The sequence below is a fragment of a genome, unplaced genomic scaffold, assembly GCF_019419815.1.
Source record: "Pyrus x bretschneideri cultivar Hongxiangsu unplaced genomic scaffold, Pyrus_bretschneideri_v1 Contig29, whole genome shotgun sequence".
Lineage (NCBI taxonomy): Eukaryota > Viridiplantae > Streptophyta > Magnoliopsida > Rosales > Rosaceae > Pyrus > Pyrus x bretschneideri.
The window spans coordinates 4,748,126-4,770,484 of record NW_025999601.1 but is presented as its reverse complement, the minus strand read 5'-3'; the positions used below and the strand labels follow the sequence as shown (position 1 = coordinate 4,770,484).

At 38.3% G+C, this 22,359-nt stretch overlaps 1 pseudogene; it reads right to left on the bottom strand.

Moving 5' to 3' along the window:
* Positions 1–677: 677 nt before the first annotated feature.
* LOC103931002 lies at positions 678–22,154 on the bottom strand (annotated as a pseudogene).
* Positions 22,155–22,359: the final 205 nt, after the last annotated feature.

Below are 22,359 nucleotides of genomic sequence, written 5' to 3'. Positions count from 1 at the left end.
TAATTATACATCCTCAATGCATTATTAAACTGAAACACTACGTAATAGTAAACTTATTTTATGAAAGTCCTCCTTAGCAGATATAATTGGATAGTGATTTATGCACCCTCCCTTTGACTTTTTAAGCTCACTCCTTTTTAACCGATAGATTGAATAAATAAAGGAGTTAAAACTACATAATTTATAAATAAGAGCAAAAACCTAAAAGAAATTACATAACTCACTTCCAATTATAAATAAAGCCGTATTTTTAACCATCCCCGGTACACAAAATCACACTTCACTTGTACAGTTTGCTATGTCTCACTTTATCCTCCGTACTTTTCTTTTGTGTCTCGCTTTACCCATTTCATCAACTGAATTGAAGGAGACTACATAAGTTATGAATGCTAGCAACTTCGTCGTTTTGACCTTCTCGTATAACATTTTCATTTCTCCCCCTCATCTTTCACATCACTCAATGATCCAATTTTCTAAATCACCTTGTGGAACTTTTTCTTTTTGTTTTTTTTTGGGGACAACAAAATAACCTTGTGGGACTTAACTCGGCCAAAAACACTAAATCCAAAATCGTTGTCATCCAACAATTATCCAACAGATTTCAGTTAAACTGAAATCATGACAACCTTAATCAAATGAAGAAACGAAAAGCATATAATATTGAAGTGTATAAGAAATTGCCAAAGAAGAGCATATAATATATAGAAGTGACATTAGAGGAGAGATTAATTAACCTACACAATTACCACTCAACACGCAAAAACCGTAGAATTTCAAATGTATTGTCGGGAAACAAGCTGATCTTACAACAGAATCCCCTAGTTTTTCTTTTCTTCTTATTTTGGCAGAGGAAAAAGGACTAAATAAACGTTAAACTTGAACAAAAATAATCCTTACTCAATATTCAAGCTTCACCGCCGGCCAGCTTCAGTTCATCTTTCCTTTCACTGCTAAAGTCGACTTTCAATAATAAGCCGACATCAACTAGTCTTTGTAGGAAGATGGAACTTGCAGTATGTTTGAGATACAGTCCAACCTCAAAGATACTACTCATAGAAGGGAAACTGGGCTCAAAACCTCAGATGCAGGTCGTTTCACCTTACAGCATTCCATCTTGATTGTCCTAGCGCATTACTCAGCCACAACCATTTACAGACGTTATCATCTCCACAGCAAGCCGGAAAATGAAGGCCTCCTGCAAACAGTACCTAGGCAGGAGAAATATTTATACGGGAAGGAGATGGTGACCTCTCTTTTCTTTTACCTGTCACAAATATGGTTTTATCACGGTGACTGGCAACAGACTCTGATGTGCATGATCTTAGTAACTCATGGTTGTCGCAAATAACACCGTTCTGAGAAGATGCCAAATTCTGTGAGAGTTCACCACAAGCTTTAGATACACTTGGCCGTGTAATACAGAGCCAGGTTCTTGCAGGCTCCTGACAGCTTTCATTTGCTATGGGCACATGCCATGATCCATTTTCGGATTCCTGTAACACATTTAAGGGGACAGCTAATCACCAACACAGACTAAGAATTATGCACCAATAGGCCATGCTCTGTCTTCAAACATTTAAAGCAATCATCCACTCATGAAGATTATCATCATTTTATAACGCAACTGAGATTTAATTTGAGACCATTTAAACCAAACATTAAGCACTCAAAGTGGCCCAGAATAAAATGGCATATCAAAACCGAGTTTACTGATTAAGGTGACAATTGAGGGGCAACTTAGGGGTCATAATCTATCTATAGCAAAGTTCAACAACGGTTTAAAAGGCGAAGGCGTAGCGGAGGCATTTAATGGATAGCGTTGCCTAGGCGATAGCCTCAAGGTGTATCGCATCACGGTACCTAAAATTATTAGAAAACTTAATATTTATATAGGTGTGTGTGTGTGTCAATGTATTAAAAGCGTGAGGTGTGGACAAGGTGTCCGAGGGATAGCCCAACCTAGGCGTGAGGCGAAGCCTCACGGAACCTAAATTTTTTAATATATATACTGAGCGTACACATATTATATTAAAAAAAAAAAAAGATTATTAATCAATAATCACCCTGAGCACACATATATTATAAATATATATACACATATATATACATATATTATATTATATATATATATATATAATAGAGGATGAAAGGCACAATGAGCACATATAGAACAATGCACATAGACAGCACACACATCCATTATATAAAAAAATAAAAAACAGAAAAAGAAAGGCAGAGAGACGATAGTGCAAAGAAGAGGTACAAGGCATTTAAAACCCTACCCAAAATTTGGGTTTGGGAGTAAAAAAAAAAAAAAAATCCCCTGAGGCATGCCTAGGTGGCTCCGGCGACGCCTTCCGCCCACTCCCTCAAAACAGAGGCGGCAACCCTCACGCCTAGCCTCAAAGGACGTCTAGGCACACCCTGAGGCAAGCCTTTTAAAACATTGGTGTGTGTGTGTGCGTGCGTGTGCGTGCGTGTGTATTGTGTGTGTAGTACAATACTTTGTAAAACAATTAAGCAAGCATGCCAAGCAATCAAATATTTAACTATAATTATTATTTCTCCAATTCACATAATAAATTCATAATAACCTAATAGAATCTTAGTTAGAAACATAAACTAGCATGATTTACAAAAAAACTATTGCCCTCAAGCTTGAGCATAAAAGATGGTCATCGCATCAGCATGACAAAGACTATAAACCTAGAAATGTGAAAATTAGAAGCAATATATTTAATGCAAGGTGAGCATCTATATGCATGCATGAAAAGCAGTAGCTAAAGGAATCACTCAAAATTGTACGGCATACTTTAGATTTTAGGTTTTGCCCATACAAGTGTTTGTATCCTGAATGATTTGTCTTAAATTTACAATCAATAAAATCTTGTGTATTTCATTACTAAATTTACAATCAATAAAATCTTGTGTATTTCATTACTCATTTATTTCCATAATCCTCAGTTTATTTTCCATTAATTTCCTGTCTGAGCAAGTATGGCAGTCCTATTTGGACCCCAAATTTCCAACATAGCAAATTTTCTGAAAGGGAAAATTTTAAAACGTCATATGAACTTATATGCCTTTTTTTAATTTGTCATATAAACTAAAATTTAAGAGATTTGTCATATCAACTTTCCAAAATCATTAATTGGTCATCTCACCCTAACTCCATTAAGTTTTACATCCAAAATAAGTCTTGTGCAAGACTTGGTTTCAAGGTTATTTCGAACTTTCTAACTCCCCACAACCCTTCAAGATTATTTCAGACATTTCATCTAGCTTTTCTTAAGAACAGGATGGACAACGTTGAATTCTCAAAGCTTAGTTAAACTCCATGTTAATGAGCCTAATGTACATTTTTAGGAGTTCACCATAAGTTTCTGAAACGAACATGACATTGTTTTTACTAGGCAAAATTTTTGGGTTCGTACCAAAGAAAATTAGAGAACTTGTGAAACGAAGGTCAAATGACTGAAACCAATTTATTCCTTCACCTCCTAGTGTAAATATATCCTTGTATAAAATTTAAAAAAAAAAACTTGTGAAAATGAGGTCAAAAGTTCAAAATAACCCTAAACACAAGTATGTGCAAGGCACGTGACTTATTTTGGATGGAAGATTTAACTTCGTTAGTGTGAGATGACAAATTGATTCTTTTCAAACAATTTATATGACAAATCACTTAAAATTTTAGTCATATGACAAATTGAAAAAGGTATAAGTTCAAAAGAAATTTCAAAAAAAAAAAAAAAAAAATCCCTTTTTAAAACTTTATAGTACAATTTACCCATCAAAACCTTTGACCAAAATTGAAATAAATAATAAGACTAAACTACAGAATTGGTCCCTGAACTTTCATTAGAGTTTAGATTTTGTCCTTGATTAAAAATTCGTTAGTTTTCATCCTTGAATTAGAAGTCCGTTAATTTTCATACTTGAATTTGACAAAATGCGGAGAATTGGTTCTTCCATCCTAGCTCTGTTGGATTTTCAGTTCTGGTAGACTTGAAATAAAAAATTAGTTTTATTAGAAAAGTGATATTTGAAAATTTTAAAAATGTTTAAAAATAAAATCACATACGGACCTCTATCTTAACTTCCCCCCCCCCCCCCCCCGCGCAAAAACAAAAACCCTCTCCCCTTCCCTCCCACCAAATTCATGCGACCTCTCTCTGTCTCTCCCTGTAAGGTATCTGGGGACCTGGAATGGTTGTGGGTGGCTGGAGGTAAAACTTGGTTAATTTTTGTTTTCACTTTTTAGAATGTTTGTGAAAACAAAGGACCAAGTTTTACCTTAGGAAGTGAAACTTTAACCGAAGGACCAAGTTTTCACTTTTTAGAATGTTTATTAGAATTTCCATAATAAAAAAAATTATATTTTGACAGAAACTTTAACCGAAGGACCAATTAAATAAATAAAACTAACCTTTAAAACACTTAACTCACTTAACAAAAACTCAAAACAAGTCCACAAGACTTCAAATACTTAAAAACACAAAATAAGATAGATTGTAATGACTAAGACTTAACAAAATATAGGGGGATTGTGTTTGGACGAAATTAATTAAATGGACAGATTGTAAAGAAAACAGATTGTAAGACAAATTGTGATAGACTAATGGATGATGGAATAGCTAAGGGGTTCTTCTCCACACATGAAATATATGCAACGTAAATCAATTTCCAGTTATCAATTCAATAAGTTATGAACCTCGACACTCCAAGTTAATTAGGTCCGCTTAAATTAACCTTCAGATTTCCCTAGAATCATTGAATTGGATGAATATGCATCGCAAACAAATTATTCCTAACAAGTTCTCTATATGAACAGCATGATAAAGATACAAGCTAGAATCATTACGTTCTTTGGAGATCATAAGCATCGACAAGGCATTTGTAACTATGAAAAGCATGAAACTCTTGCCAGGAATCTACTTAACATGATCGTGACTAGCGACCTTCACTACTTGTGAATATAAATTCATAACGATTAGGTGAAACAAACTTATATCCTAGCACCAAATTCAAGCATGCAAATTAAGCGTGTACTCTCAATCAACATACAAGAATAAGTTCTAAATCAAACGGTTAAGCAAATTGTATTCACGACTTATGCAACGATAACTGGAAGTAATCAACTTATTTCACATATATAATCATGATTTCGAATCCCCCCTAGCCAAGGGGGGTTTAGTTCCTCATACGTACAAGACAAAGATAAGTAAATTTAACCATTGAAATCAAGGAGAGGAAACACCTAAAAATTCCAGCAACTCAAACTTGAATTGTATGAACATTTAGGCCCTCTTCTCCTCCTCTTTGTTGCGGCACAAGGTCTAAGGACAGGTTTTGGGGTGGTATTTGTATGGAGGAATGGATGTGTGATGGTAGGGTAGTGGCATGCTCGTTTTGCTCCAATCCAATTCCTTCCTCGATGGTGATTCTAGATGCATCCTTCTTGATTTGTGCGGATCCTTTCGGCCCTATGTCCTTATGCACATCTATGAAAAAACAAGAATGAACATCATTAGTATTCTTAATAGATTCAGAAACTTTAAAGTTAATCGTATCACCACCAAACTCCATAGTTAAGGCTCCCTTGGCCACATCAATCTTGGTGTGGGCTGTTTTCATGAAAGGTCGTCCAAGTAAGAGTGGCGATGGTGGAGAGTGGGTTGAATCATCCATGTCAAGCATGTTAGTTTTTGGCTCGTCAATTTGTGTCCTTTTCTGTTTAGGATTGTTTTAGGGAAAAGGGTGCACCAATTCTTCTCCTAAAAGGGCTAGGAAAGAATCTTAGTTTCCTTATTCAATTTAGATTAGAAATCCTAGAAGTCTATTTGGAATTGGAAAGGAAGTCTAATTTCCTATTCCACTTAGAATAGGAATTATAATCTGTAAAGGACATGTAAGCTAACCCTATATCTATAAATAGGGTGCGGCAAGGCTGATTTTCTGTAGAGAGAAAACAGCCAAACAGCAGAGAGTTTTGAGATTAGTTCTAGGGTTTGCATAAGTTCTGTAATCTCTATTATTAATCAAAGAAGCGGTGATTTCTCTACCTAGGGAAATCACAACTGGACGTAGGCATAAGTTCTGCCGAACCAGTATAATTCTTGTGTGTTTCTAAGTTTTCTATATTTGCTAGTTTAGTCTATTGCCGTTGGTTACATCAAAGAACAAGGTCCGGTGTGCGGGTTTTTTCAACAAAGCACATAGAAATCTGCAGGAAAAATCAAGTGGTCTACCTGCACCAAAACATCTTCCAAAACTCCTCTCGGGTATACATTAGATCGATCGGCTAATTGTTTAATAATCCCATCATTTTTAAGCTCTCCTAGATTCATAAATGTATAAACAGAGTATGGCATGACATTAATTGATGCACCTAAATCTAGCATAGCATGTTCGAACTTTGTATTACCAATTACACAAGAGATAGTGAAACTACCTGGATCTTTGCATTTAGGTAGCAGCTTTCTTTGCAATATGGCAGAGACATTCTCACTTACATGTACCACCTCTTTTTCCCAAATCCGTTTCCTTGTTGTACAAATCTTTTTCAAAAACTTCGCATACTTCAGAATTTGCTTTATTGCATCAAGGAGCGGGATATTGACATGCACCTTCCTAAACGTCTCCAGGATGTCTTTTTCATCCTCCTCTATCTTGGCTTGCATAAACCTACTAGGAAAGGGCACATTTGGTGGAATCACATTAGAAACAATTGAGTTTGGACCTACCTTACATTTGTTGGACGGCCTAGGAGTTTGAAGTGGTTGCGGCAAGGGTTGCTCCACCCTTGCCGTGGCTTTGCCCTTCCTCTCTTCCTCTTGCAACAGCTTTTCCTCCTCGTCTTGGCTTGATTTTCGTGGTTTCAACTTCCTTGCCACTTCTTAAGGTGATTGCATTGGCGGTTTCAAAGCCACCCTTTGGATTGACCACCGTAGTGCTTGGTAATTTACCATTTTCACGAAATTGTCCCAAAAATTCGGCCATTTGCTTCTTTAGCTCATTAACCTCCTTTGCTTGGTTCTGCATTCCCTGTGCCATTGTGGTTAATAATTGATATGTTTTATCATCATTCATAGACGTACCTGAGTTGGTTTGGGATGATTGTGCTTAAGGAGGCGGTTGTGGTGCCATTGGCCTTGGAAAGAAACCCGGGGGTTGTCAGAATCCACTTTGTTGGGCAGGTTGTTGTGCATCTCTCCATCTGAAATTTGGGTGGTCACGCCATCCTTGATTGTAAGTATTGGAGAAAGGATCACCCCTTGGTTGGTTTTGATTCCCATAACCCACGGCATTGGCAGATTCCCACCCTTCATTCTCAATTAATTGAGGGCATTGATTAGATTGGTGTCCTTGAATGGAGCATACACCACAGATCGTAGCTCATTGCGCTTTGGGGCCTTCAATAAACTGCGACAACATAGACGTAAGGTTAGCCATTTGGGATTGTAACTCAGAAATAGAACTTACCTCATTTACATGATGTGGCCGTGGGGTGTCTCTCTGCCCAACACCTTCATATTGTTGTGCATTGAGTGCTCGATTAGCAATGAGAGTTTTGGCATCCCTGGGTGTCTTGTCCACTAAAGCTCCTCCCGCAGATGCATCCAACATTTGCCGTTCAAGTGGTAAAAGACCTTCGTAAAAATATTGAAGAAGTAGCTCTTCCTTCATTTGGTGCTGTGGACATGAAGCAACAAGAGTTTTAAAACGTTCATAATAAGTTGGAAAAGATTCACCTTGGCTTTGTTGAATTCCATTAATCTTCTTTCGAAGAAGAATGACTCGTGATGTTGGAAAGAACTTCTCCAAGAAGGCTCGCTTCATACTCTCCCATGATGTGACAGTTCCGGGAGCCAACTCATACAACCAATCATTGGCATTCTCCAACAAAGAAAAAGGAAAAGCCTTCATCTTCAATATGTTGCTGTCCACATTCACCGGTGTCATACTTGAGCATACTACTTCAAACTCCTTTAAATGCTTATTGGGGTCCTCCATTGATAACCCATGGAACTTGGGTATATGATGTAGCAAACTGGACTTCAACTCAAACTCATCGGTCTTCTCAGGGGCTGCCCTAGGGTATTGGATGCAAAGAGGGGCTGCATTGGCCAAACCCGAGGCAGAAAGCTCCTTGATGGTTCGATTGTCCGCTGCCATGGTTGGTACTTCCTCTTCAAACCTTGCCGTGGCCTCCTCTTCAACCTCAACTTCTTGCTTTTCTACTTCAGGTTCGCGACTAGGAAGATTAGACTCTTGCAATTTCTTGTTAAGGTTGAAGAGGAGGCCACGGCAAGGTTTGAAGAGGAAGTACCAACCATGGCAGCGGACAATTGAACCATCAAGGAGCTTTCTACCTCGGGTTTGGCCAATGCAGCCCCTCTTTGCATCCAATACCCTAGGGCAGCCTCTGAGAAGACCGATGAGTTTGAGTTGAAGTCCAGTTTGCTACATCATATACCCAAGTTCCATGGGTTATCAATGGAGGACCCCAATAAGCATTTAAAGGAGTTCGAAGTAGTATGCTCAAGTATGACACCGGTGAATGTGGACAGCAACATATTGAAGATGAAGGCTTTTCCTTTTTCTTTGTTGGAGAAGGCCAATGATTGGTTGTATGAGTTGGCTCTCGGAACTGTCACATCATGGGAGAGTATGAAGGGAGCCTTCTTGGAGAAATTCTTTCCGACATCACGAGTCATTCTTCTTCGCAAGAAGATTAGTGGAATTCAACAAAGCCAAGGTGAATCTTTTCCAACTTATTATGAACGTTTTAAAACTCTTGTTGCTTCATGTCCACAGCACCAAATGAAGGAGGAGCTACTTCTTCAATATTTTTACGAAGGTCTTTTACCACTTGAACGACAAATGTTGGATGCATCCGCGGGAGGAGCTCTAGTGAACAAGACACACAGGGATGCCAAAACTCTCATTGCTAATCGAGCACTCAATGCACAACAATATGAAGGTGTTGGGCAGAGAGACACCCCACGGCCACATCATGTAAATGAGGTAAGTTCTATTTCTGAGTTACAATCCCAAATGGCTAACCTTACGTCTATGTTGTCGCAGTTTGTTGAAGGCCCCAAAGCGCAAGAAGCTACAATCTGTGGTGTATGCTCCATTCAAGGACACCAATCTGATCAATGCCCTCAATTAATTGAGAATGGAGGGTGGGAATCTGCCAATGCCGTGGGTTATGGGAATCACAACCAACCAAGGGGTGATCCTTTCTCCAATACTTACAATCAAGGATGGCGTGACCACCCAAATTTCAGATGGAGAGATGCACAACAACCTGCCCAACAAAGTGGATTCTGACAACCCCCGGGTTTCTTTCCAAGGCCAATGGCACCACAACCACCTCCTTAAGCACAATCATCCCAAACCAACTCAGGTACGTCTATGAATGATGATAAAACATATCAATTATTAACCACAATGGCACAGGGAATGCAGAACCAAGCAAAGGAGGTTAATGAGCTAAAGAAGCAAATGGCCGAATTTTTGGGACAATTTCGTGAAAATGGTAAGTTACCAAGCACTACGGTGGTCAATCCAAAGGGTGGCTTTGAAACCGTCAATGCAATCACTTTAAGAAGTGGCAAGGAAGTTGGAACCACCTCACAACCACCAAAATCAAGCCAAGACGAGGAGGAAAAGTTGTTGCAAGAGGAAGAGAGGAAGGGCAAAGCCACGGCAAGGGTGGAGCAACCCTTGCCGCAACCACTTCAAGCTCCTAGGCCGTCCAATAAATGTAAGGTAGGTCCAAACTCAATTGTTTCTAATGTGATTCCACCAAATGTGCCCTTTCCTAGCAGGTTTATGCAAGCCAAGATAGAGGATGATGAAAAAGACATCCTGGAGACGTTTAGGAAGGTGCATGTCAATATCCCGCTCATTGATACAATAAAGCAAATTCCGAAGTATGCGAAGTTTTTGAAAAAGATTTGTACAACAAGGAAACGGATTCGGGAAAAAGAGGTGGTACATGTAAGTGAGAATGTCTCTGCCATATTGCAAAGAAAGCTGCCACCTAAATGCAAAGATCCAGGTAGTTTCACTATCCCTTGTGTAATTGGTAATACAAAGTTCGAACATGCTATGCTAGATTTAGGTGCATCAATTAATGTCATGCCATACTCTGTTTATGCATCTATGAATCTAGGAGAGCTTAAAAATGATGGGGTTATTATACAATTAGCCGATCGATCTAATGCATACCCGAGAGGAGTTTTGGAAGATGTTTTGGTGCAGGTAGACCACTTGATTTTTCCTGCAGATTTCTATGTGCTTGACATGGATGATTCAACCCACTCTCCACCATCGCCACTCTTACTTGGACGACCTTTCATGAAAACAGCCCACACCAAGATTGATGTGGCCAAGGGAGCCTTAACTATGGAGTTTGGTGGTGATACGATTAACTTTAAAGTTTCTGAATCTATTAAGAATACTAATGATGTTCATTCTTGTTTTGTCATAGATGTGCATAAGGACATAGGGCCGAAAGGATCCGCACAAATCAAGAAGGATGCATCTAGAATCACCATCGAGGAAGGAATTGGATTGGAGCACAACGAGCATGCCACTACCCTAAAAACATCCAAATGTCCGTGCCGTGTGCTAAAATTAGCGAGAAGGTGGCTGCCCTTGGGGCATTGCCACAACATCCTAGTAAGTCTCCAATCTCAATTCTGATTCTCATTTCAACTAATAGGTTTTTACCTTCTTTGGTGTAGGTACCTAATCAGCTTTAACGTGGTGGGAGCATTTATATGGATTTTAGGAACCCAACCACCAAAATCAGGGAGGATCACTATCCCCTCCCATTCATTGAGCCGTACTACGAGAACTTTGTTGAGCATGTTGTGGAGGAGATCCCATTGCATGTTGTGGGTCCTAAGTGAGAAAAGAAGGTCTCGTCCGGCTGCAAGACGTAAAAAAAAGCTCTACTTGGGAGGCAACCCAATACACTGAATAAAATAAAGTATGTCCATTGATCTCTGAGAAATTACAAGTACGTACAAAAAAAAAAAAAAAAAAAAAAAAAAAAAAGATGGAGCAGTCACAAAGGTTGTTTACGTGAAGCCCTACTACTTGGCAAAACTCCAGGAGCGGGAGGCATCGAAGATAGATCATTCGAGGCCTCAATACTTGGTGGAACGCTAGATGACGCAGGAAAAAGGTGCCTCTGGAAGAAAGCCGCAAGCATTTGACAGTCACTTTGAATTCGACCTTCAGATTCTTGCAGCTGATCAAGCTTCCTCTTTATGCTTGTCGAATAATTATTTGCAAGCACGTGCAAACCTCTATTCTCGTGCTTAAGCTGTTTGATCTCTTACTTAAGATTTTCCACCTTTGCCATCAATGATTCAACTTGACGAGATCGAGCAAGTAGGCGTTGGCCCATGTTGGACACAGAGCCCGCACACCGAACACTGAGAGCTAGGGACTCTTGAACGGCCAACTCATTGGACCGTCCTGAAAACAGCCTACTATCTTTAGGAGTGAGGAAGTTCCTAGCTACTATCGTAGCTGTTGTTGCATCATTCATCACGAAGTCTTCACCTGTAAGAGGGCCATTAGAAGATAAGAAAGACGGGCACCATACATTACCCTGACGCGGCGCAACCGGATCACTGCTGAGACTCAAATCTAAGCAAATGTTAGATGGGTTAGCCATTTTTTAAGATGTTAAAAGAGAAAGGTTGGATGGAGTAAAATCTCAAAGGGCCGGAGACGATTTTCACGAATGGGCAATCTTCAAAGTGTGCATGTTAGAGGTGATCGATACCTCTATAAAAGGAGAGGCGACACAACCACCGATTCAAAAAAAAAAAATTGAAGAGACACCACTCTTCAAATCTTAAAAGCCGGATTTTCCTGCGTAAAGTTAATCAACACTCTTCAGACACAATCTCGACTTTTCAGATAACGCGTGCAACTTTGTCAAAAGATCTCTGACAAAGTTGAAAACGCGCGGAGGTCATTATCCCAACTACACACTTTTGCCGACAAGCGTGGGTGACAAAGCCGCAATCTCGGTTTTTCAGATAACGCGTGCAACTTTGCCAAAAGATCTCTGACAAAGTTGAAAACGCGTGGAGGTAATTATCCCAACTACACACTTTTGCCGACAAGCGTGGGTGACAAAGCCGCATCCGCACTACTACTTGCCATTACAATTCCTATATACGTCAACATTCATGGCAAGGCATACATCCAAAAACGCATGACTTTTCTTCTCGGCCGAGAATGTAGCTGCAACCAAACCTCTCAACATGCTCAGTTTTCTTCTTCCCTCAAGTACTCATCTTCAACCATTGATGAACCCCCAAAGAAGATACCAGATGCCTGGAGTACAGATGAGGCAAGAGGAAAAAGTAGATCGAAGCATGTGGAGACAAGCGCAACAAATATATGTGCCGATTCATTCACTGCTTCTTCAAAAGCAAAAGTATCTCATATCATTAAGGGCGAAAGCAAAGGTATCTCATATCATGCTCTGTCCCTGTCTTTTCTTTTGTCCTTTTTCTTACTCGCATGGCAAAGTGAAAGAGAGCAATCAGCCGGCACTTGGAGTCAATCTTCCGATCTGAAACCGACTACCTAGAATCTATTCCCTGGTTGCTTACCTAGCGTTGCTCTCAAGTAGTCATCTTCAACGGTTGATACACTTCCAAAGAAGGGACCACATATGCTTGGAGAACAGCTAAGACGAGTGACAATGAAAAATCAATCTTGTGGATCGTCAGCAAACGCAACAACTGCATATGCTGAGTTATCCTCTAACCCTCTTCAATACGAATTGGAAAGATTGAACAAAGAAATAGTTCATCACCTCCACCTCGTGCTTGCCTGCCATGTGTCTGAATTTTGAAACCACCAATGCAATCACAAAGGAGAAGATGGAATTTACACTCCATAACCAGATTTGTGTCCCTAAACTCTTCTCTTTGTTATTTACATTCTGCCACGTTTAGTATGTTTAGTTGCTGTTTATGTGTTTACTTTTGTTTGGTGTGATTTTAGGCTTAAAACATTAAAGACAATGTTTGATTGAAGTGTGGAGGGGTAACTAAGTATGTTGATGCAAATTCGTTGGATTTTATCACCCATAACTTCAAGTGTTGTTCCTTGCTGTTTTAAAATGTTTTTAAGCTGATTTAGAGTGTTTTAGTGTGTTTTGTTTTATAACTCCAAAAATCACATAAAAATTTGAAAAACATGTTTTGAAAAGCCTAAAAAGAGTGTTTTGAGTCGTTTTTGTGTGTTTGTGTCTTAGGGTACCTTCCAACACAATGATGAAGATTTGGTTTTTAATTGCATGATTATTAAGAAAGAGTTATAAACATGGAGAAAAGTTTGATATACTCTTGGTATATGCTTGGTTATGGTTATAATGTATGACTTCACATGCAATCCTAAAAGAAAAATTAGTTTTTGTAACATGCTTGAAGGTAGGAACTCAAACAAACGCTACAACCTTGTGAGACTTGAGCCTAAACGTTATTTGGAGAGTTAAAATCTGTGCATTCTTGTTTTCTAAAATCGTTGCATGATCTCATTATTCTTTGCTTGGTTACTACTTAGAAGGCGTTTCATCATATAGTTCCAAATGCTAGAACTCAAGCCCATTTCATTCGAAGCATGTTATTGATTTGCATAACACATATTCAAGAAAAAGTTGTGTAGTGACCACCACCAAAGCCAAATTGCCGTGTATCCTAATTAATTATATGTTTAAGTTAACCCCGTTGAGCCTTGTTAACCCACATTATCCTCACCTAACTTAGACTAGGACCATCCATACCTTTGTTCTTAAAAGATAGTGAAGCATGACTCAGATTGAACTCCTTTTGATTAATGTATGGCAGAAAACAAGTGTGGGGGAAGTATTTCTCATGTGAATTAGTGTGCCATAGGCACGGGTGGAAAGAAAAAAAAAAAGAAAAAGAAAAAGAAAATTCGTGGAAAAAGAAAAAGAAAGAAAAGGTTGTGAAAAGAAAGAAAAAAGGAGTGAAATAAATGAAAATAAGTTCACATGTTTGTGGTAGTTGAAAAAAGGGTCCAAAATGTTGAATATGGCCCTGAGTGTGCTTAGATCTTCCCTTTGTGTTAAAAGTTGATTTCTGGATTTTAAAGTGAGTTTTAAATCTCAATTTCATTACTTTGCTTCCTATTGCTTTAAGAACCTTTGTTTTCCTCTATCCTTCCATTATTAACCAATATCCCAAGCCCCATTACAACCCTTGACTTAAATCTTGAGTGTTATGTGTTTCAATTTGTGGAGTTTGAATTTGGTATGAGCATATGGTGTCACTGGTTCTCGCGTCTAAGTAGTAGCATTTCATTCATGAAATCATATCTAAACATGCTTATTAATTCCAGAAATTGCTTTCTTTGTGATATATATATGTGAGTGTTCGTTTTCATGTTTACATCAATCTTCTCACATATAACTAGATTAGGGTGTGTAGTTAGAAAATCTGAGTGAAAATTGAGTCCATATCTTGTAAGGAATTGAGCAAATTCTCTAAGGCATGTTACTACATTCAAAACATGGTTTTAAATGCTTAATTGTGAACTAGTATGTGGTGACTATGATTAAGAATGTACTTAAGTGTGAAGATGACTAAAATCTGTGGAGATAATGAATTTTTAACATGTCATGTGCATTGGAAATCCCTGAGGCAACGTTGGAAGGTTTAGATTGTCTTTTGTTTGTTTTGTTTTGTTTCGTTTTGTTTAGTTTATTTGTTTTGCTCGAGGACTAGCAAAAGTTAAGTGTGGGGGAATTTGATAGGAGTATATTTATGCAACTTAATTGTCTTGTTCTCGTGCATTTACGTTGTGTTTCCTTAGTTATTTTAGTCCTTTATGCCATTTTCGTGTGTTTTTAGGTTCATATGGCTAAGGAAGCAAAAAGGTGCATTTTGGAGCATTTTGGAGCAAAATTGGGCTTGGAATGGATAGCTTATGTTTGGAGCAAAATGAATGGACGAAATTGAAGAGGATTCCTAATCAAATGAGGAATCCTAGTCAAAGAAGGTTACCTACTTGAAGTAGGAAAGTTAAGCCCAGGGTTTCCTATCTTGGTGTGACATTTCCTAAATTCTAATTGACCTTATGTCCCAAACACTTTGAAGACTTCATATGCATTCTAGGACACAAAACAAAGGTCCCTTGACCTTTCCTCTTCCTTGCCGTGCACCATGTCAAACTTTCCCTTTATCATCATCCCTTGCCGTGCAAGGGATCCTTGTTTCTTTTAGTTTTAGGACATTTAAACATTTCCTAATTCCAGCCATCTTCCACACCTTTCCAACCTTAGCCGCACCCTACATGCATTATTTAGTCATTCTTTTCATATTGCAGCTGCACACTTCCATATTCCCTAGCTGTCACATTCATTAACTCCCATTATTTCAGCCACCATGACATTATTCAAACCATCAGCACATGCTCTCCCTTTTGTGCCGTGCATTCCCCTTCCATTTCCAGTTTTCCCCCTTCACCATTGCAGCCACCAACCAACCTAGCTGTCACCCACATGCTCTCCCATCATCATTCCCTCTTTAATCCATTCAGCCACATGCTTTCCCATTTCATTATTCAGCCACATCTATTCACTCTTCATGATGGCAGCCACATTCTCTCCCTAGCTGTCATTCCATTCATATTCCCTCTTTAATCATTCAGCCACCTATAAATAAACATCCATTGCAGCCACAAAAGGGGAGGATTAATACACACACCAACACTATCATCCATTCATTCACCATTCACGCCAGAAATTCATCCTCTCTCTCTAACACATCCATACTTCACCATTCTTCATATTTTCTGCCCAGAAATAAGCCTTGCCGTCCCCTACATCCATCCCTATCCTAAACACATCATTCTACACCATCCATAACCCCCAAAACTCACAACAAACCCTTGTACCGCAACAAAGAGGAGGAGAAGAGGGCTTAAACATTCATACAATTCAAGTTTGAGTTGCTTGAATTTTTAGGTGTTTCCTCTCCTTGATTTCAATTGTTAAATTTACTTATCTTTGTCTTGTACGTATGAGGAACTAAACCCCCCTTGGCTAGGGGGGATTCGAAACCATGATTATATATGTGAAATAAGTTGATTACTTCCAGTTATCGTTGCATAAGTCGTGAATAAAATTTGCTTAACCGTTTGATTTAGAACTTATTCTTGTATGTTGATTGAGAGTGCACGCTTAATTTGCATGCTTGAATTTGGTGCTAGGATATAAGTTTGTTTCACCTAATCGTTATGAATTTATATTCACAAGTAGTGAAGGTCGCTAGTCACGATCATGTTAAGTAGATTCCTGACAAGAGTTTCATGCTTTTCATAGTTACAAATGTCTTGTCGATGCTTATGATTTCCAAAGAACGTAATGATTCTAACTTGTATCTTTATCATGCTGTTCATATAGAGAACTTGTTAGGAATAATTTGTTTGCGATGCATATTCATCCAATTCAATGATTCTAGGGAAATCTGAAAGTTAATTTAAGCGGACCTAATTAACTTGGAGTGTCGAGGTTTATAACTTATTGAATTGATAACTGGAAATTGATTTACGTTGCATATATTTCATGTGTGGAGAAGAACCCCTTAGATATTCCATCATCCATTGGTCTATCACAATTTGTCTTACAATCTGTTTTCTTTACAATCTGCCATCTAATTTAATTTCGTCCAAACACAATCCCCCCATATTTTGTTAAGTCTTAGTCATTACAATCTATCTTATTTTGTGTTTTTAAGTATTTGGAGTCTTGTGAACTTGTTTTGAGTTTTTGTTAAGTGAGCTAAGTGTTTTAAAGGTTAGTTTTATTTATTTGAGTCAGTTTAAAGTGTTTAGCACCCCTAGTTAATCCCCGGTTAGAACGATCCCTACTTACATCATTACTACAATTGTCACAAATAGGGTTTAATTTGTGTGTCACATTCGTAACGCATCATTTTACATCCAAAATAAGTCTTGTGCAAGACTTGGTTTCAAGGTTATTTCGAACTTTCTAACTCCCCACAACCCTTCAAGATTATTTCAGACATTTCATCTAGCTTTTCTTAAGAACAGGATGGACAACGTTGAATTCTCAAAGCTTAGTTAAACTCCATGTTAGTGAGCCTAATGTACATTTTTAGGAGTTCACCATAAGTTTCTGAAACGAACATGACATTGTTTTTACTAGGCAAAATTTTTGGGTTCGTACCAAAGAAAAGTAGAGAACTTGTGAAATGAAGGTCAAATGACTGAAACCAATTTATTCCTTCACCTCCTAGTGTAAATATATCCTTGTATAAAATTTTAAAAAAAAAACTTGTGAAAATGAGGTCAAAAGTTCAAAATAACCCTAAACACAAGTATGTGCAAGGCACGTGACTTATTTTGGATGGAAGATTTAACTTCGTTAGTGTGAGATGACAAATTGATTCTTTCAAACAATTTATATGACAAATCACTTAAAATTTTAGTTCATATGACAAATTGAAAAAGGTGTAAGTTCAAAAGAAATTTCAAAAAAAAAAAAAAAAAAATCCCTTTTTAAAACTTTATAGTACAATTTACCCATCAAAACCTTTGACCAAAATTGAAATAAATAATAAGACTAAACTACAGAATTGGTCCCTGAACTTTCATTAGAGTTTAGATTTTGTCCTTGATTAAAAATTCGTTAGTTTTCATCCTTGAATTAGAAGTCCGTTAATTTTCATACTTGAATTTGACAAAATGCGGAGAATTGGTCCTTCCATCCTAGCTCTGTTGGATTTTCAGTTCTGGTAGACTTGAAATAAAAAATTAGTTTTATTAGAAAAGTGATATTTGAAAATTTTAAAAATGTTTAAAAAGCTTCAAAAAAAAATCACATACGGACCTCTATCTTAACTTCCCCCCCTCCCCCCCCCCCCCCCCCCAAAAAACAAAAACCCTCTCCCCTTCCCTCCCACCAAATTCATGCGACCTCTCTCTCTGTCTCTCCCTGTAAGGTATCTGGGGACCTGGAATGGTTGTGGGTGGCTGGAGGTAAAACTTGGTTAATTTTTGTTTTCACTTTTTAGAATGTTTGTGAAAACAAAGGACCAAGTTTTACCTTCGGAAGTAACCAAAATGGGAAATTCAAAATGGTACCTGGATGACTGAAGAATATGGGGGCAGCATCTGAAGTTGCACATTGCCTTTGACAAAAGTGTTTCGAACCTGAAACACAAGATGCAAGAGAACTTTAGCATTAAAGATTCAATGAGTGAATAGATCAGTTTTACATTTTAAATAAACCAAAAACCAATCAACTAGATTTGACAAACCATCTAACACAGCAAAAAACAAAGGGTAGTGGTATCCACACACCCATTTTTACTTCTCATACACCCAACTCAATTTTCGGCCGTCAAATCGAATGATTTGAAGAACAAGAGTGTGTGGGAGGTAAAAATGGGTATGTGAATATCAGTTTCCAAAACCAAATATGCAGAAACATCAGTTGGATTGATTTCGTTTGACTTTATGCACTTTTCTACATAAAGTTTAATACGCTTTTCTCTATATTACATCAAGAAACAACAAATGCAATGTAATGACAATGATTTTGCTTGTAAATCGTTAGAGGCTGATGGTAATGTAAAATTTGGGGAGCAGAAAACTCTTCACTTAGTATTTGTCTTTGATTTATCCAAATCAAAGCGTGTGGCAGCTGCACTAGGTAGAGAAGGAAATGGAAAGGAAGAAACATCTCAGCATACATGCAAGAATATAACTACTAATAACTGTAGCTCACCTATAAATTAGAAGAACCTGTCTCAAACCTGCTTGGAAAATATAGATATAAAAGCAGTGAGAAACAGATGATTGTGCACAGATAGGAATAGCAATCGAATCATATCATTCTATGTTCATATCGAGTACTAGTGATCCTGATCCCAATTATGACTTGTTCAATGAATCGTGTCAGATGACTTTGGCAGTACCTTTACACAGTATCGATAAGGCCAAAAACAAGAGGCATTACAATACACATAGTTTGATATCATGCCAAACTATATGGATTCTTCCATACCCATTCTGAATAGGTAACTAAATAGAAAATATCTAATGATTTGTTGATGAGATTGTACAAGAGAATGAGATAAAACATGAAAAGCCAATAAAGTTTGAGAGCATATGCAATAACATTTAGAAAGAAGTTGAGGTTGTCCTAGTACACGTACTTGGTGTCTCTCTTTCCACTTGAGAAAGAAGCTGCTTCCTAGGAGTTCTAAAATGTGATCTCACATTTCATTGTTCGTAACAAGCAAGCATTTGAGTTTCACAACAGCATAGAGCGAATACCTGATTCATAGCATAACAGTCGTGATGTTTAAAATGACGAACACAACCACTATAGAAGAGAATGTGACCACGTAAAGTGTTTTCTGAGTGAGCACTGCAAAAGATTGCACTGTATGAGGTAATATTTCTTCAACATAAATGCAGGAAACTGTTAATAAAATTCAGTGAGTAGTGGATTGCAGGCTCATACCAATCATCATTGGAACCACTCGGTGTGGCATAAAGAATGACTTTACCCATCCACTCCTCAATCAATTTTCTGTGGTAAGGATTTTCCACAAGCCCCCGGAATGCATGACAACAAGTGGCCATTTCCCTCCACTCCTATTGTACAATTCTTTTACAACAACGTCGAGCTGCTCTATTATAGAACATAAACATAGTGTCATGATTACATGTGCCTAAGGGGGCTACGAAACAACAGGAGACATAAGCAAAAGGAGAGAAACCATCATTTTGAGATGTACAACCTGAGTAAGACTGAATCCACCATCTGCGAAATTCTGCTGGTAAAGCCCAATATTAGCTCCATCCACTATAGCTTCATACTCAGCATGCTTCTCCAGCCAATCCTTTATTAAAGTATTTGTGGGAAGATGAATTAAATATGTTCGCAAAGTAATTTTGCCCAGGAAAATTGAACACAGATAGTACATGGCTCAACAACTTTAATTCGACACATAAATTTTTAGTTTCTGTCATTCCAAGACAAAACAGACATGGACAGATTAAACCAAGACAACCAAAAATGAAAGATCACCACCCCACAGATTATGCAGCAGCATATCCATGGAATCAGAGGTTTTGATTGTTCATTCCTTCTAATAGTTAGATATGTAATCAAAAGTTAAGCGAATGCATTTCAAAACTTGTATTGTTATTTAAGCATCTTCATAATCCAGTAACAAAGTAAATGAACTCATGCTTTACGCAACTTAACCCCAATATGACGGGAATATATGAAGAGATAAAGCTCTTTATTTTATGATTGTACTCGTCAAAAAGACATAAATGCCTTGCATGATCATCGTATATATTTACAGGTGTATTAAATCTATGACTCTACCTCTAATAAGGAGTCAACCTAACAGACTCAAACTGTAAAGCATCTCAGTTCCTGCAAGTTCTATCATTAAAATCTCAACCTACAAAATCCGAATCAAGAAAGCCTTTATACAAATAATGTGGGAAACCAGCATCAAACAATAACATTTTCATCAATGTCTATTGAATTTTAAACTCTGCTCTCAATTCCTCAAATTTGAATCCATGGAATCTATGACCTCATTACAAACAGCACCATCAACAATTAAACATCTGCATACACAATTATTAAAGTTCTAAATGAGACATTGAAAATTAAACAAATAGAAAGACTTTGGCTCACCTGGAACTTACTGAAATTCGACTTAACCACCCTTTCCATCGCCAAAGCAGCAACTGACTACGCAAACCTCTCGGTCTCCCCGCAATCAATGTCAACACAAACCAAACGCTCGCCACAAGAGCTACATTGACAGCTGCTCAAATCCACAGTGGCTCTCCTAACATCCCAACCGCCCTTCCCAATCCACCCCTGCCCGTGCCGCCCTCCTCCATTCCCCAAAACCAACTTTTTAACCCGACTCGAGTCCCAATTCGCCTCACCCACCTCACAAGCCGCTCCGCCACAAAACCAATCCTCAATGTTCTTCGCCGTTGATTCACTAACACACCTCCCGACATTCCTCAACTTATGCAAGTACCCATAAACCCTCTCCCCATTTCCTGTCTCCACGCTCACCTTCAATAACGCCGCAATCTCTGGCTCCTCCAGGCTCACCCCCACCATACCCATATGCTCCTCCACCTCATACGCCTTCTCCGCCTCCGATTTCTCGCAAAAGCAAAACAATGCTGGGTCGTAACTCCGCAACTTCGGAAATATGTTATACTTCTCCATACCCTTCACCAGCCCAAACGTGTAATCCCAGTCGCCCTGGCCGCAGCCAGCCTGGCCACGGCCAAGGGCAGAGCCAAGTACAAGCTCCCCTGGCATAGGGAGAGTTTGGTTCTTCGAGTTTAAAAATATTAATTTTTATGCTAGTTTATGATTTTTAATTGTTATAATTAAGATAAGAAAAAAAATTTATTAATAAGCTTATTTTTAAAAATAATAAGAGCTAATAGATGTTAAATAAACGTATCATTTTAACCAATATTATATTTAACAGTAATAAATTAATTTTCATATCATAAATGGTTCTTTATTTTATTTACTTGAAACTTTTAAAGGTTAGAAATCTAAAAAAAATAGAATAAAATTCTTGCTTCAAATACTACATTGAAGTTTTTCCCATTATATATTATATAATAGGTAACATAGTATTAAAAACTTAATTTCGTAATAATAATTTTAACTTAGTCCACCCACCGAATAATTTCTGACTACGCCATTGGCCACGGCAGTGATGGTGGCCTCGTTCGGAAGTATCCCGATGGACAACATGTGATCGAACATGCGAAAGCCAACTGCTTGAGAGAGGAGTCGGAGACGGAGCTTGAGCAGAGGTAGAGGAGGGTGTTGAAGTGGTTGTGGTTGAGGCGCGTGTTCTGAGAAAGGGCGGATTCGTAGAGGGAGATAGCGGCGGGGAGGTCTTTGTGCTTGGAGAAGAGAGTGAGGGTGGAGTGGAATTGGGTTTCTGGAGTTAGCTTCTTCCTGATCTTCTTCGGGGTCCCCATGGGCTTGGGCTTGGGCATGGGCATTGAGGAGTAGGGTTTTGGGGAAAACAAAAACCGGCGGCTTATGGTTTGGAATGTTATTTAAGTATGGGCTGGGCAGAGAGAGCAAATAAGAACGTTGGACTTATGTGAAGATGGGCTGGACTTTGAATCCAAACTAAGAGCTTGCTTTTTATTTTTGTTTTTTAATAGATGATATTATCTACCATAATCGACAGGCAGTGTGTTTAACCTTATAATGGGCTAGCAATAATGTGATTC